We start from the raw sequence: 16,700 nt of genomic DNA, 5'->3' as shown, positions 1-16,700 counted from the left end.
TAATGCCCATCACTTGAGCATAATGAGACGTGTGCTGCTCAAGAGCTGATCAGTGCCTGCTCATTTTGCCCCCTGCATGCCCCGCTGTTTGTTGGGAACCAGGGCAGCGAGGTGCATGTCTGGAACGCGCGGCAGACCTGTCAGCCTGCTGCTTTATGAAGCGGATGCTTGATGGTGTGCAGCTGGGCCTCATCAGCTTTTCGCTGAAAGGATTTATGAATTCAGACATATATATTGTCTTCATCTGAACAGTTTCTCTATGGCAATGCTCTTTCGAGGTCTGGGAGTATTCAGGAGTGTTATTCGCTCCTCTGACCTGAATGAATAGCAGCGAGCTATGGTTTGGTGGCTGCTCCAGCAATTTGGAAGTACTTTTGAATAAAATTAAGAACACAGTCTATTTGTGTTGAAAGTTTCTATTGACGTGTTCTGAGAAACTGAGGTTAGCTTCTGTGGCTTCTGAATAATCTTCTGGATTTTTGCTATTGCACTGTATTTAGCTTCAAGATGAGTTAAACTGAAAAGATTTCTCTCTGAATTTTATTTTTGCTTAGAGGTTTTTCTCTTTTTTTTTTCTCGTTTTTTTTGAGGAGATGATTCAGATTGGGTAGGTCAAGTGCTTTGAAATCAGCAGTAGTACTTTTGGAACAGCAGTCATATATACTTGTAAAAATAGTTATCTTCCATTTTATTTTCTTGAATAGCATCGAGTATTCAGTACAGTAAACATGTTAAATATTTATGGCTCTGTCTATAGATGGTAGAATTTTAAGCAACGTTCTAGAATATTCTTATATTCTCCTCCTGCTACGTTTCCATTTAAAGCAGCAGCTTTTGTAAGGCATACAGAACTGCTGCTGCATTCACTTGACAGTAAATCAGCCAAGAGGAATCTGGCTCCCCGAAAGAGGTCACTCACCATATGGCTGTTCCCCACTTTCCCAGACCTTCCACGAACTGCTCACCAGATTTGTTTTGCTGGTCATCAGCTTTTTCCTGTCCTTTTTCAGGTGGGCACCACAGCCCTATGTTTACCATGGGTAAAGTCAGATGGCTAAAACTTAAATGCTTTCTGCCACAAAATGGTTGTAAATCAAAAGTCGTATGGTGTCAGCCCTTGTCCTGTCACCCAGGAGGTCTGAGATAATATTGCTTTTCTTCTTTGGGCAATCCTAACTTTCTTTCTTAGGTGCTGGGCTTTGCTGTGAGCTCTGGTCAAATGACAGACATGCTGATCACTGTAAAAGAAGTCCAAAAGCTCTCTGCCTGCAGAGACTGACCTGCATGCGTGGTAGCTCTGACAGAAGGGTCTCAAGGAAAACCGTGTGTCTGTCTGCTACCTCTGTTAAAGTGGCTTAATCTCTGTGTGGAATAATTTATTTCTATGCCAAGAGGGAAGGAGAAGCTGACAAGCTGTTGGTCCTGTGTGTTGTGCACTGGGATGTTGGGCTGTTAAGCAGCCTATTAGTGGACTGAATAGGATTCACCCTATTCTTGTTTGCAGTATCTCAGAGAACTCTGGGTGCTAAAATAAAAAAAAAAACAAAAACAACAATGCTGTATAAATGTTGGCATTGAAAGAAACCCTTTTCATTTGAAAGGAGGGGATGATGGGGGACGAAAAGGACATTTGAAAAGAATAATCTATTAAAAAAAATTGTTAAATGATGTTTCTAAGCACAAAAGAAAAAAAAGTTGCTCCAGAATGTGTTTAAAAACAATTTTGCGTTTTCTTCTATCTATATCAGTCAGTTTTGGGACAATGTGAAGATTTTTCCTGGACTTGTTTTTGGCACTATAAATTGAGATGTAATAGAGCTTCATTAAATAATAGACTAATAAATGAACTGGAATGCTTTTAACAGCTTTGTAATATATGAAGTATGCCTCTATGATAGATACAGCTTATATCTTGGTTTACTAGCTGTAAATGAGATTAATGAAGCTCCAGAAATAATGCTAGTTGGTTCTACAGATAAAAGAGAACTCAAAAGATAATGACTACTTAGTTAAATTTCTTTACACAAGAATACTACAGTAGATAGTGACTAACCATGAAGATGTTACTGTAATAGAAGTTTGCAGAGTGTAATGTTTACAAAGACATTTTTTAATTGCAAGCTTATCTCTCAGTATGTCATGTGAGAAAGTTCTGTAAGGATCAACCAGACACATGGCTGTTACTCAGCTTCCTGCTGTTATCCTGAGGCATTCTTGAGGTGTCTCAGGCAGTACGCTCTGATTGCCTCTTAGAAGTGAAGCAGAACGGCCAGCCTCATTTCTCTTCAAGGTTGTTCTTGGCGTGCTATCCTGGATCGTGTTTTTCAGTGGCCTCTGACAACATGGTTGCAGAGCTGGTGTAATGCTTGTGATTTGCTCGCAGTTCTGTTAATAACTGTGGCAGTGGTGCTCATAAATGTTTAAATAAATAAAAATGAAAAGTGTGGTATTAAACATCTATATATCAGCATCACATCCCTGTAGTTCCGTTTGTTTGGTTAGCATTATGGTGGTGCGACAGGGCAATATATCAGAAATAATCGATCTGATTAGTATGGAGATGATATAAACACAGATTGCATTGATGTTTAATAGTGTGAGCACCCAGGTTCTGTGAACATAGATGTTTGCATAGGCTATGTGAAAGGTCTCTGTAATGAGGACAGCAAATACAGCAGATTGTTGAGCTAACTTGTTTTTCTGCCAAATTTCATAGCGAGTTTTGGATAGTTTGACTTTGCTGTGTTAAAGATGACAGTCAGATGGGCTGGCACCAATTGTTGTAATTGTTTCTTGAAATACGCTACTTTTTCCCCCAAGGCAGATAGGAATTTTAGGTTGCATTAAGTTGAGTGAATTGAAACACTCTATTAAATATGGCAGTGTTATTAGGCATCAAAACAAACACTTGATAATTCTGGTTTTGATAACAAGATTGTCTACATCTCATAGTAAAATCTTGATCTTTGGGGATGTGATGGAGATTAACTCCTTTTTTGCAACTTAACTTGAAAAGGGATGTAAATAGTAATAGAATGTGAATTATTGTCTATCTGATGCTAGAGTGAATGGAAGAAAATTACCATGAAAGAAAGCACACATCACAGTTACATAAGGAAGGAGTTATTTACTGAGGAGGAAAGGAAGATTAGCCTGTATTTAGTTCTGTGTAACATTTTACTGGAGTTCTTCCAAGGAAGAAGGTGCAACTGATGTACACTCAGGGTAATGGAAGTGTTCTGCAATAAACTGGGATGAAAGGAAGATAATTTTCTTAGAATTCTTTACAAGTTTCCCACTTGAGAACTCGTCGTGTTGCATCTGCTGGTGCTGACACTACCATTCTTGAGGTATGTCCTCAGATCTCCCGGTTTGGACCCTGGCAGGGCTGCTTTCAGCACGGGGCTGAGGCTGAGGGGCTGGCCTGGGTGAGCTGCTGCGGAGATGCATCTTTAATGCAGAACTCAGCATGTCTACCACTTGCTTTTCCAGCTCAAGTGCTTATTCTGTCCTGGCTAATGTGTGGCCCAGCAGTGCCTTTGTTGGGTAGCGTGGCTGCTGTCACCCGCATGAGATGGGTGCTTTGGGCATCTCTGCCCTGCATGCTGGAAGTCCTGCAAATTTCTGCCAAGTAAATGCTTGGCAGAAACTACCAACTGTAATTTCTGGAAGTAGCTCAATGTCTGCTGCTTGACGTCAGTTTTGCTCTGCTTGGTGTAGGTAGAACAGTTATGCAAGAAAATAAAATGACAAAAATGGTTGGGAATTTTCCTTTTTCTGGTGGGAAACATTTTGGATCAAATCAGAGACTAATTTGTGCCAGACGTCTTGTATCACATTCGGTTTGTGAGGGAGGAGAAGGGTTTGACTTACCTACCTTCCTTAATACCATCGAATATATTTCATAAAATATGGAAATATATGCACTGGCTTGCACCTGTTAACACATGCAGCAGTAACTGCTGATTATAGGTATTGCTGGGGATTAACAACATGTCAGTATTGGATTTTCAGTTCCATAGCAGAAGTATAAAACAATGTGTATGTGCGCCAAGGAATTTAATTCATTCATATGAAACTCAAACAGTTGCTTTATAAGACGAACACCATTATTGAAAAGTCTCTTCCTTCAGTGACTATTTTCTTTCTTTAGCCTCAAGAAGAAATAATATGTATTGAGATGGCCTGATGGGATGTGTGCCTGCATGGAGTTACTGGCACTGATGCAACTCAGTGCTGTGTTTATCAGTGCCAGCTGTAATTCTGTTATTTTGGTATTTTGTTTTCCCTAAAAAACATTCATACTTCCACTATCCAGTCCTCATACTTCCACTATCCAGTCCTCATACTTCCACTATCCAGTCCTCATACTTCCACTATCCAGTCCTCATACTTGCACTATCCAGTCCTCATACTTGCACTATCCAGTCCTCATACTTCCACTATCCAGTCCTTACTTTGGTTATATTTGTAGCAACTTCTATTTTGAAATACTTGCAGTGTTTCAAAAGAAAGGTTCAAAGGAGGTGTTGAAAATCTAGGCTGTGGTTTTTTTTTGTTTTGTTTTGTTTTTGTTTTTTTTTTTCCTGTGCTGGTTTCAGGCTGGCATAAAGGCCATGCACCCACTGTTGTTGCTTGTTGGCAGTGAAATCTCCAGCTCTGGGAACTTTCTGGTAGGTACAGTGGCAGGACTTTGGGTTTGGTGGCCAACAGGTTAACTCACATGGTGTGAACACCACTGGTTTCATTTGAAAAGCTTCTATAAAGCTGTAATGGGGATTCTTTTCAAGTTGTTCTTTAAGAACCATCTTTAGAGGTGAGAATGAGAGAATGCTGGGTTTTGTAATGCCAGATATTTGAAGGTGGTTGGGGTGTTTATCTCCATTCTAGCTAAACAGCATGTGTTGTAATTCCCTTATGATGCTGACGCATTTTTCTTAAGTGCCATTTTCTAGTTTTCTCCTCTTAGAGCTATGGGTTAAAACTTGATGATGGATTGTTCAGGAAGGTATTATTGTTAAAAAGAAGAAATTTTTTAAAACTCTCTCCTCAAGAATCAATGCCATAGCACTTGCACTTTCCAAACCATTGCATATGAAGTGGTGATAGCAATAGAGAAAGTAGAAATGACACTGAGGATTGTTGGAAAACTAAAGATTGATTTTTTTTTTTTTTCCTATTCAGAATATAATTACATGTGGCTCATGAGCTTAGAGAAATAAAAGCTACTTTGCTCAAGCAGTTTTTAAGTTTAACAAATCTTGAGTATTTTTGAGGTAAATGTTTTTGTTTTTTATTTGAGAGGGAGGTGGGGAGGGAAGCCAACAAAACTACCCCCAAAACACGACCATCATCATTTTTAAGAGGCCCATCCTGCAGCAGCATATCTCCTGGCTGTGCTCCTTCAGGCAGGCTCCTCTTCATGGCTCGGTTGACTTTTGCATGGTTTGTGCATTCTGTCAGTGATTTGTTCGCATGGTCAATGTGTGTTTCACAGCCATTTAATAAAATGGCATGGCTCTGACTTAAATACCTGTATCAAATTTATGAATAATTAAAGACACGATACAGAGGAATCTTACTTGCTCTCCAGAAAGGAGTGCTGCTCTGTGTACCTAGACTTCCTATTGCTTATCTCTGGAGAAGTTTTGCTTGGCATTGCCAAGCTCCAGTTTGCTGTAGGACTCCCATGCCAGGCAGAATTGCAAGTCAATATACATGATAATCTTATTGCTTCTGCTGTTGGTGTTCTCAGACAGCTCATGATAAATACTTATTTTTGGGTTTTGGATCCCTCGTGGAACTTGAAAAGCATTAGCATTGCCCTTCTGTTTCCGAGTTAGAAGACGGAGCAGCGGAGCAGTGCACTCCATGTCTTGAGCTATGTGGGACACCTTGGAAGCACCCGACTTCCCAACACGTCGGGGCTGGTGGGCTTTTTGCTCCTGAGGTTACGCTGGCCTTGTATTTAGATACCACAGAAGGGTTAGTAAGCGACTGGTGAGTCTGACTTCAGGTTTTCTAATAGATCTCAGAAAACTGTTTTAAAATCGGGTGTACATCTGAGAGCATTTCCAACTTAGGAATGATTCCAGCATTTGGCTGAGTGTTAGGGCTGCACTCGTGCTTCTTACGTACTTTTTTTTTTTTCCTGGATAAATGCTAGACTGGTGCTGCTGGAAGTGTGCAATTGTTCAGCACGTACTTCTTCCTCCTTTCTTTAATTTGAGGATTTGTTTTGACAGCTAAAATTCTGGTGGTTTTCTGGTATTCTGCTGTAGTAGAACCTAAGAACAGATGTCGTAGCAGAATGTTTGTGTCCCCTTTTGAATAGTGAAAATTCAATTTCTCCATTAACTCACAGTTGTCCCACCCAGATTTGTACTTTTTTTTTAGATGATTGTAGAGCATCTTCTATCACAAATGTTGCTTCACTTTAAGAGTTTAATTTAAGCTAAAATACTTGATATATTTTTATTTGCTGAACAGTAGTAATTTTAATAAAATATAGTTTTGGTGATTGGCCGTTAGATACCTGTATTTTGTTTGTCTGATTTTTCTTTTTTTTTTTTTCTTGGGTTGGTATGGTCAGTTTTTGTTCCAGAGCAGTTTCTATCCTGTTCAGAGAGCCAGTGACGTACTCCATGCTGAGGGTTCCTCTGGCTTGCCATAGATCTCAGAGATTTTTGTTGTCTGAGTTGCTTCTAAACCAACATTTCCTTTGCATTTTTACTTCTAAATAATTCCACTTGGCCTCATTTGTGTGCTAAAATAAAGATCTGAGCAGGCTGGAACGTCTGTGGTTCAGTGCTGGTATAAACCAGCTCTCGAGCAGCCAGCTCCCTTCTCGCTGCAGCTGATCCTGGTGTGCCTGTTGGGATGTGAGGTAGGGCCACAATGTTCTGTCAGGGGTTAGAGCTGCTGAGACCGTGTGTGCTGAAGGAGCTGATGTGGTGGCTGGAGTTGATTAAAGCTGTTAAAACCAAAGTCAAAAAACCTGATGGCGTGTGCTACTTCTTGCTGGGCTGTTTGCTGGGAGGGCAGCTGGCAGTGTGCACTGGGCTGCAGGGACACGAGCAGAGCCATGGCCTCTCCTCCTGGTCTCCATGTTCAGTGGGACCTAAGGGACGTGGATTCCATTATGGGAGATGTATTTTCTGTCATGATTTTCCACCAGCCTCATGAAGCACTGAGGGATACCTCACTGTTATTAATAGTAATGGACGGAGAAATCAATGCTGCCACAAACTGGGTGTTTGTTATTTTGACGTTTTGTTTTTTAAAGTTTCAACACTAGGCAAGATAAAATACTAGGATCTTTTCAGAAATTTTTCTTAGGACTGTATTTTTTTTTTTTTAACTTTAGTCCACCTCTTCCTAAGATCTCCAGTGAATTCTAAAAATACTGTTTCTTGAAACTTTTGATATCAGTAACCTCTGACGAAAGAGAAATGTGTAGCTTTATGTAAGTAGTACAGATTTGGAGAATGTTGAATTGACTATGCAGTGGAATCGGGCTTCTTCTGAATGTAGAAGCAATACTTCCTTAATGCTGAAGTGATTAATCTACATTACAGTCTGCTCAGTGTGTTTTTTAGAGGTGGTTAACTGAAAGAAGACTGTTAGGGCAGAATTCGCATACGTGGGTTATTATTTCACTGTTTAATACATTTCAGATGTTTTCTGTAGTTTCTCAAGTGCATCTCAGGTGTGGTCTGAGTGTTGGAGTCTAAAGCTGAAAATAAGTGATGCTTTGGCTGGTATTTTTTCCTTTATAAATAATACAACTGTTCAAAGAATGTTTACGTAACTTCAGGGATTTCTACAATAATGATTTGGTTTTCCATAAACAATCAGTATTATCCTTTAGATCAAGATCAATTTTACAAGAATTCTTAACTCATTGCAGGGAGTGTAGCAACAGCATGAAAACCTGTTTGTCCTATATGTATGCAGCTCCCCACCCTCCTCTCAGGAGCACCGATCCTCAGTTACGTTGGCAAGCTAGCAGGTGTTCATAAACTGTTTGTGTTGGCATCTTGACTCCTGAGATAAGGTAGATAATATCAAGTATTCTGTTATGGAACTGGGTGCTAGCAAGTAAAGTAGAAAGCTAATATCTGGAGGGGGGAAAAAAAAATCTGTTAAGGTGCTGACACCTGACATATTGCAGAAACACTGAGGAAAACCTGTGACTATTTAAAGAATGGAAAAATGGGCTCTGCATCCTTTATGGCATCTCATTCCTGTATCAATCTGTCTCTTCCTTGTTCCTCTCTTGAAGTAGATGCAAGACTTGTTACAGGACTGCTCTACCAGGAGCCCATGGCAGACAAGACCATTCTGTTGTGCTAGCAGTGTTTTCTAATAGATTTTGTTTCTGGCATACTGCTTATCATTGATCTAAATGCCAGTGTGAATTTCATCTGCATCTGATGCCTGTTGGGTAGGATGATTTGATTTTTGGGGGATGCTTTTCTGAATAGTACTGGTATTTCTTGTGGAGAGTAGTTGGAGTAGTTTTTGTTTGTTTGTTTGTTTTTAGGTAAGTGTTCTAGATATCTGAGCTTTGGGTGCTGCATGAACTAACTTCAAAATGTTTTATGACATAAGGATAACCTGCACTACAGTTGTCCATTTTAAAGGATTTTTAGTATCGGAATACATTTGGGAGGTATTTCTGTATTCTAGGTTCATGAAGTGGAGTTGTTAGTTGCAGCTTACATGTCAGATGATTACCCATAGAAAAATTGATGCACATGTATCAGCTGTATCTGCTCAATTACTCCAAGTAGGTAATAAAATGGTTAAGAATGTTTCGCTCTATAGAACACAGCTTACTTTCTGAAAAATGTAGCATGTGTCTAATTGTTTTGAAGTACTTAAATCTAATTATAAAAGTTTTTGTTTGTTTTTTATATTTATCTGATGCTACTTCCTTTGCCCTCTGTGGAACACTATTATTTTCAGTCTTAATTGCTTCTCAGGAGATGGACTTTTTCTCTACATTCAAAGAAACTTGGGGAAGGTGCTGTCCCATGGTACAGGGAGAGCTGAAAGCACAAATGTAGTCAATTAATAGAAAAGTTGTGCTGTTGTTCTAATGCAGGCTGACAAATAGAGAAATTGAAAGGTGTTGCTGAGACACTGCTTACAGCCCTGGTTTGCCTGGCTTATTCTGCATGCCTGCTGTAGTGGAGAATGGTTGCAACATTGCTTTCTGTTTGAAGTTTAGATGTAATGTGTAAAGTGGAGAGAAAGATTTAACTTAGAATTTCCTTGTCTTTTTGTCAGCTAATATTTCGCGTTTAAACATTTATTTAGGCTGGCATTTAATCTGATGATCTGTATACATGTGCTTTCAATAAAAAACATGGCATTTGTTGTTTTGCTAATAGCCTATTTTATATGAAATGCTTGCAATCTAGACAGAGTAATCAATTTCTTTTATCATTACTTTTGCATTAGTGCATTTCTTTAAAGGACTGTCAAGTTTCCTTTCTTTAAGAAAATAAGTTCTAAAAAACTCATTTTGCTGGAAGTTTTGGATTTGTTTTCCAGAGCTTTTCTTTCTCTTCACTTTTTTTTGGAAGATATTGAAGTCATAGTGATTAATCCATGCAGATCACTCTTGATACCATAATGCCATAAGGAATGAAGAAATTGGGGAGAATGGGAAAGACTGTTCTCTGAGCCCATTCCCTGGGCTGCAGCCACAGCACTGTTATGTAGACCTGACCCTTTGCAAAGGCTCCCAGGAGACACAAGCTAATATCTTACAGTATCCCTTTTGAAAAGATTTTCTTGAATGATCTGTTTGTTGCTTTGAAATTCAGCTGTTACTGCACGCAAAAAAAGAGTTCTGCAATTTACGTGCAATTGTGTTGGTGTTCATATCCCACCGATTCCACGTGCTGTCTATGTCCTCCTTTAAGCAGACCTCTGTTAGCCTTCAAACTTGCCTGCAGGGAGGAAGGTTTGCTTCTTTTTGTCTTCTACCCAGTCACCGGTGATGATGCTGAGGGATGGCTTCAGGTACGTGCTGTCTCCTCGCATGTTTCCCTCTTCCTCATCAGTGATATCTGTTCCATGGCACTGTGGCTTGAGGTGCTTAGTGGCTAAGGGTCTGTTCTGGGCTGGATTGAGCTTCACCCAGGAGCAGAACAGGGCCAGGATGAATTTTGGAGAAGGTTTTTGCTTTTGTTTTTTTTTACCCGTAGTTTTGATTTGACCTTGGATGTGAAAGTGTGTGAAGAACTGTGAGATGAAATTTTATGTGTGGGAGGGAGGCTGTCATGCAGCAGTTCTGTGAGGAGCCCAGAAGCAGGTCTTTGTTAGAGCTCAGGAGGGCTGAGTCTGAGGAGAGGGAAGCCATTGCTGCTGGCTCCTTTTTGGCTTTCCATGTGGCTAGCAATACTGTTTGTTCAGGTTTTTTTCTTTTCTGAGAGCTGTCATTGTGACTCATCTTTGGTACTCTGGAAGAAGAGAATGAAGCAGCAGTAATTCTTGAGGTGGATGAAGGGAGAGTTTATTGCTGCGTTTTCTCTGGGATAACACTGAATCTATTAGGGGTGGTCCTAGTGTTGCCACTGGCCAGCCCTCAGTAGGCTTCAGATGTCACAGCTCTGGCCTATGCAGTGAGCTGCTGTGCTGGCTGGGTTCCATAAGGCCATGGTGGCTGCACTGACAGGCGACCCTACTCCTGAGCCCTATTCTCCAGAGGTGCTTCCTGGCCTGTGGAGCAATGGCTGCTGGCTGGATGGCAGGAGTGGGGTGTGTGATGTCTGTGAAGGAGCCCTGCTGTTCTTGTGTGGAACCACAGTGAGCTGTTTGCTGGGAGGCGGTGGCAATTACAAAAAGCTGCAATCTCTGGCAATTTTTGCCATGTTTAATGCAAAGATTGAGAGTTTCCCACATTAGACTTGTCCTGGCCCCCATTCTGTGCCCAGAGAAGCTGTGGGTGCATCCTTCCCTGAAAGTGTTCAAGGCCAGGCTGAATGGGTTCCTGTGCAGCCTGATCTAGTGATTGGCAATGCTGCGATACAGGAGGATTGGAACTGGATGATCTTTGAGGTCACTCCCAGCCGAAGCCATTCTGTGATTGTATTAAGTCTTGTGTAGGGATCTCTGTGTTTATGAAGTCTTCAGATATTGGTATTCTGAAATATTTAAATACTTGGTACAGTTCCTTGGGTGTGAGGATTAGGAATGAAATGTAAGCATAAGCACGTGGAGTGCAATTCATATTGTGTGCAGCTCAGCTGTATGTGCAAGCACCTCCTGAAATTTGAGTAGAAGATAAAGAGCTCATGGCAGTTCCTGAACAAGGGAAACACACCAGGCAAGTGCTGAAAGAGTGAGACAGAAGATGAAAGGATGGAAGGAGAAAGGAAGTAAATTCAGGCCTTATCTGCTCACAAGTGCTTGTTGCCACATTACCATATTGTCTATGATCTACTCCTTGTCTCAGCACTGTGGGCAACTTTCTTGCAGTAGTGAAGATGAAAAGATAAGGAAAATGTTTTACAAAAATTGTTTTAATTGAGCAGCTGATGTTCAAACAGTCATTGAAAAACTGGTCATGCCTTGTATCCTGGCCAGCTGTGAAATTCTCAGTGACAGCTGAACTGTGGTAATCTGCTTTGCACCCTTTTGCAAATGTAGCTGTAGGTATTTTAAGAAAAAGATATTTTTAAACACACCTTTTTGGTTAGATGTTTTGCTTTATTTTCTTTGGTTGCATACCATAAAAGCAGCAGAAGTGCAAGTACCCTGCTCCAGGGTACACTGCAGCAGGTTTAATCAAAAGGCAGGCTTTAGTTATGCTGTAATACAGCATTTCCACATCAGAGCAAGTGGTTGCAAAATAATAAGGTATTCATGCTGAAGACTATACTTAGGATGTGCTTTAAAAGGGCAGCTAAGTGGTGGGAAGCAGCTTGTCCTTACCAGGTGCTATCTTGTATAGAATTTCACTGTGCACTAAGTATTTCCTGCAACTTCATGCTGTGCAATTCCATTTTTTTTTTTCTCCTTGCTCTAGTTATACTCTGAGGAGTTAATGTAGGCCATGTAGACTTCTATATATGCAAATTTTGTATTACTGAAGGCTTGAAATTAAATGAAAATCTGGAATTAATTTTTAAGATGTTTGATGTAGAGGTGATTAAACAATTTTTTAAAAAATAGTGGTTATATTGCCACTGATGCATACTCTGCTGCCTTTTAAATTGCCTCTCTCAAAGCACTGTAAAATCAGATATGAAGGAATTAAAAATTCATTTGAGGTTGTGACTGAATTTGACCGATTAAAGGTTGAGTGGTTCTTTCCCAGATGTCCTTCAGCAGCCTGAGGTGCGGCTGTCCCAGCATCACTTGTGCCCTCTGGGTGCTGGGAGCTGACAGCAGAGGAGTGCAGGAAGGTTGTCTTCAGGAGGAAGGTGGGGTCAAAGCACAACGACAGAAAGCAGGGTGGGCCTGACATTGCTCTGTGCCGATGCTGCCAGTGATCCCTGCCGGTGTGCACTTGTGGTGGTGCTCCGTGCAGCTCTGCTTGGACACGGGTACTGGGATGTTTGTTATTTTTGGCCTGAATGGGCATGCTGCTTCAAGGGATCGGTCCCTGGAATTTACTTCTACCTTTTGCCTGTTGTAGTTCTTTCTGGCATCCTTTTGATAAGCGTAGTAATAGTATCTCTTGCACAGGAAAGTTTTGTTTTGCTTTGTATGGCTTCTGAGTGATCTCAGCCTTGTTGTTTTACCACTGTGCACCCTTAGTACATATAGTAACCGCTGCTCTAATGGGTCTGTGTATTAGTCACTGCTATCAAAGGCTCAGTCCGGTGTGATTCAATGTAAGAAATGATTCTGTGAGATTAAATGCAAAAATCTGTTTTTGCTTTTTCGCCTCTTTTGTTCCTTTCTTCCCTCCCACTGTGTGCATTGTATAGGCTTTTTATTTATTCTGCCAGATTGACAAGATTATAAATGAGAGCCATGTGTGGAAGCCTCTAATTTTTCATAAGTAAATGAATTAATTTATCATAGCTGTTGTGTTTTATTGCTGTCTCCATGCCAGACTGGCCAGCTTCTTTATTCCTCCTTTTACCTTCTAAATACTGAATCCATGTCATTGTGTTTGACAGCTTTCTGATTCCTCTGTCAGATGCAATTTGGTGCTAATCACATTTTCTTTGCTTAGTGTCAATGATACAGGCCGTGCATAATATTCCTGTATGTCCACTTATTTACTTGAAACACAGCTGAAATGTCTTGGGCATTAATCTGATAGAGCTACTACATTGAAATGCAAAATGATGCTCGGGTAGTAAGATAATGCAGTGTGGCAGATGTGCAGTAGATAACATTGAAGCTGAACTGCTGATCTTTACTCGTCTCTGATGCATTTTATTTGTTGGTTTTGCATACCTTTTAATTAAAAAAAAAATAGTAATCGGTACTGGTTCATTAGAATGGTATCATTTATAATTGAATTCTTCTGTGATCAAAATACAAGAAGGTATTTCTATTTTTTTTCCCCCCTCATTTTTAAATGCAAGTCCCGTATTCCTTAAAATTGCAGGACACATTTTGCATATGCCTGCTTCTCATGTGATGGTCCTTTCAGTTAATTCTGGTTTTTGAATTTGTTAAACTTTTTTCTCTACGTGCAGCTTTCAGAGCAGCTGTTCAGTGATTCCTGAACATTTCTGCCAGTTCACCAGTCCCTGTTGTTGGAGCACGCTGTAGGTGTTTGTTCATCTGTTAGCTCCTACAGAGGTTGGTGAGCAGTTTTGCCTAAACTGAACTGAAACTCATTTTTTCCCCAGTGACCTGTTAGTGCCCTCTTTATGTCTTGAAATCCCTCTCACACAACAAAGAAAAGTGAATATTTCTAGAGGATTTGAGGCCATTGAAACTTAAGTCCCTGTAGCACATATCAAAGAATTTGATCATGCATTTTTATTAGTATTTACCTACTGAATTATGCATTTTCTTTTGATTTCTACATGTTTTTGACTACTGAAGTACTAGTGACTACTTTTCTGCTACTTCATAGAAACAGTGATGATGGGTTGCGAAAGACCTAACTGCTTTATAAAGACTGTTGAAGTTTATTCCCTCTTTGTAAAAGTGCATTTAAGTGGGAGGTTTGGGAGAGGGTGTAGTGTTGATCTGTCAGAAAACTGATGAATTTTGAGAAACTTATTTCATGAAAAAATTCAACTGTTATGCTTGTCAGCCGCACAGATATTGATGATGTTTTTTTTCTAACACCACCTTCTACATATGAGCCTCACAGCTGAGTGTCTTTATTTTAGGGTGTATATGGATGTCAGAGCTGCTGCAGCTGGAATCGTCAGTTGTGAATTTTCTATCTCCTGGTATGGAAATTCTGTTCCCAAAGAAAGAATGAAGAGTCCCTGGCTGGAGTTGTGCTTTTTGGAGAGCGTGAGGTCTCTGTTCAGTAATGCTCAGAGGATTCTGTAGACACAATTATATGCTTTCAATAAAGCATTTCAGCAAATAATTGAAGTGCAAGTGTTCACACGTACGTGGTAGGGTTTGTGTTACTTTTTAGAGCAGTGCAGTTCTGTGTGCTCCTTGAGAGCTCAGTGTTCTTGAAAACAGGTTCTCCTGAAATCCTGAATGAAATCTGACTGCTACTCCTGTAGACTGCTCACTTGTGCAGGAAGCAGGCTGCATCAGGAAGGTCCTTCTCCTTTGGAAGAGAATGGGCTACAACTTCTTGCTGCTCTTTGTAGCAGTTTGTCCACTGGAGCTGCAGGACTTGAGGGGTTTACTTATGAGGAGTTGCAATGTAGATGTTCTGTGTGGTTTGTGGTTGGTATTTATTTATTTATTTATTTATTTATTTATTGTGGAAATACAAAGTGCATATATTTTTTTGACGGCTACTAATAACATAGACAAATACTCTATATTCTGTATTCTATTGCATTACTTCTTAAATAATAAAAATCAAATGCTTTGTATTTTTATTTAGTATCAGAACTGGTCACACTTAGTTCATATTTCTTTTTAGGATACTTTAAGTAGAAGAACACACTTTAAATTTCACAATTTGTCAGCTTACCATAGCTTACTCTTCACCTGTCCACCTAGGAGACAGGGCTGTGCTGGGATGGAGCAGTGCTGTTTGTGTCACTGGCGCACTGCAGCTGGCTCCTCACCCACACTAATGCTCACTTTTTCCCCAAAAAGTATCACATCGTGGCTTTAAAAGGTGCTGAAGGCAACCTTCTAGAAACTAACTGGTTTTGGAAGCTTGCTAAAAATGCTGTGACTGGGGGGGGCTTTGCCCAGGGCATCCTGCAGCACCAGGGGCCTTGCCTGCCTGGTGCGAGGGGAAAGCTGGAGCTGTGCTTGGTGCTCCTGAGTGCCACGGCTGTCAACAGGGACTGGGTGCCTGATCACATCAGCAGTTGCTGCCTCTTTTGTTCACTTGTAATGTGGTTGCTAATGGATTCATTCAATTTTTCCCCAAACATCAGTTAAGGTGAGAATTAATATCTGATAATGGGGACCAAGAAATCTCTGAATGTTAATGGTATTATGCATGCTCTCTCTACCCCCCTTATATTTGCATTCTAATAGGATTGGAATATTTCAATGGCATTTAAAAACCAACAGAAAACTCATGTAAAGAGATTTTGTGTAGGAAGACCCTCAATGATGCACCTTTGGATAAGAAATCTGGTTCACCAATTTATTCCTGAGATCCCGTTTCATAACCAGAGAGTGAAGAGACAGAAGTCTGAGTGATTGTAAACAAAAATGTATTTAAGGTGATTGGATTTGAATAAATATATTTCTAGATCTTAAAAAAAAAAAAAGATATTCTGTGATTGATCACAACTACAACATTAATGTGCAATTAAATATCTTTACATTAAATTTAACATTTTTTATGAGGAGGAAAATGCATTATATGCATATTTATGCAGTGATACTTAGCATACATTTATTCAGAGTCTTAATTTTTACATTTAGCTTAGGAAATGCTGAGTGACAGTTCTTATTTAGTAGAATATTAATTTCTTCATGGCTTCTGTCAAGCTAGTTTTAGAAATTGGAGTTCAATTAAAGCTGCAGAGAAGTGAAATGAACTTTAGTTAAGAAAAAAATGGGAAATGTTCTGGATGTATATTGGAAAGAGCTTCATCTAGAGTTTTTCATGTAAATGTGCTGTGTGGACAGAGCAGTTTATTGGTGGTGCATGATGTTCTGTGCAGTTGATAGTGTAGATGAGGCCCGGAGGAGTCGGCTGGGGTCTCCAAGCTCAAGGTGCTCAGCCCTTGTGTCCAGTACTTTGGGGGCTGAAAGAGAATAAGACCCACAAGCTTTCTTTTCTTCAGTTCTCAGATGATTTTTCACTTTGAATGAACTTACTGGTGAATTGAGTAGCTTAGATAAACTTAGAGAATGTGCTCTGTGCCCAGGAGCAGCAGCGATGACTGCCGGCAGCTCAGCATTCTCTTTTCAGGCAGTTTTAGCTTTGCGTGGTTTGCTTGAGGTTTTCCCCTATTTGACAGCTTGGGGCTTCCTTTAAGGTTTTTCACAGGAACGTGCAACCTTTGGGCAGCCTTGTGGAGGTTAAGAAGTGGCGTGGAATCCTTGCCACTTCCTTGTTGGGGAAAAGCCCTGAAGGTCCAGAGGCTGAGGACTGCAAAACACAG

At 40.3% G+C, this 16,700-nt stretch overlaps 1 protein-coding gene and 1 long non-coding RNA gene across 2 annotated transcripts in view; both read left to right on the top strand.

Moving 5' to 3' along the window:
• Positions 1-15,845, top strand: part of LOC109368505 — a 26,612-nt gene extending 10,767 nt beyond the window's left edge. The window contains exons 2-3 of the long non-coding RNA XR_002116608.1: positions 13,674-13,779; positions 14,322-15,845. This is a non-coding gene — a long non-coding RNA (uncharacterized LOC109368505). The remainder of the gene's footprint in view (positions 1-13,673; positions 13,780-14,321) is intronic.
• Positions 1-16,700, top strand: part of PARD3B (par-3 family cell polarity regulator beta) — a 353,302-nt gene that overhangs the window by 56,595 nt on the left and 280,007 nt on the right. The gene's annotated exons all lie outside the window — the stretch shown is intronic.

Source organism: Meleagris gallopavo, chromosome 7 (genome assembly GCF_000146605.3).
Source record: "Meleagris gallopavo isolate NT-WF06-2002-E0010 breed Aviagen turkey brand Nicholas breeding stock chromosome 7, Turkey_5.1, whole genome shotgun sequence".
Lineage (NCBI taxonomy): Eukaryota > Metazoa > Chordata > Aves > Galliformes > Phasianidae > Meleagris > Meleagris gallopavo.
The sequence above is the reverse complement of the archived record's forward strand: the minus strand, read 5'-3'. Positions and strand labels throughout refer to the sequence as shown.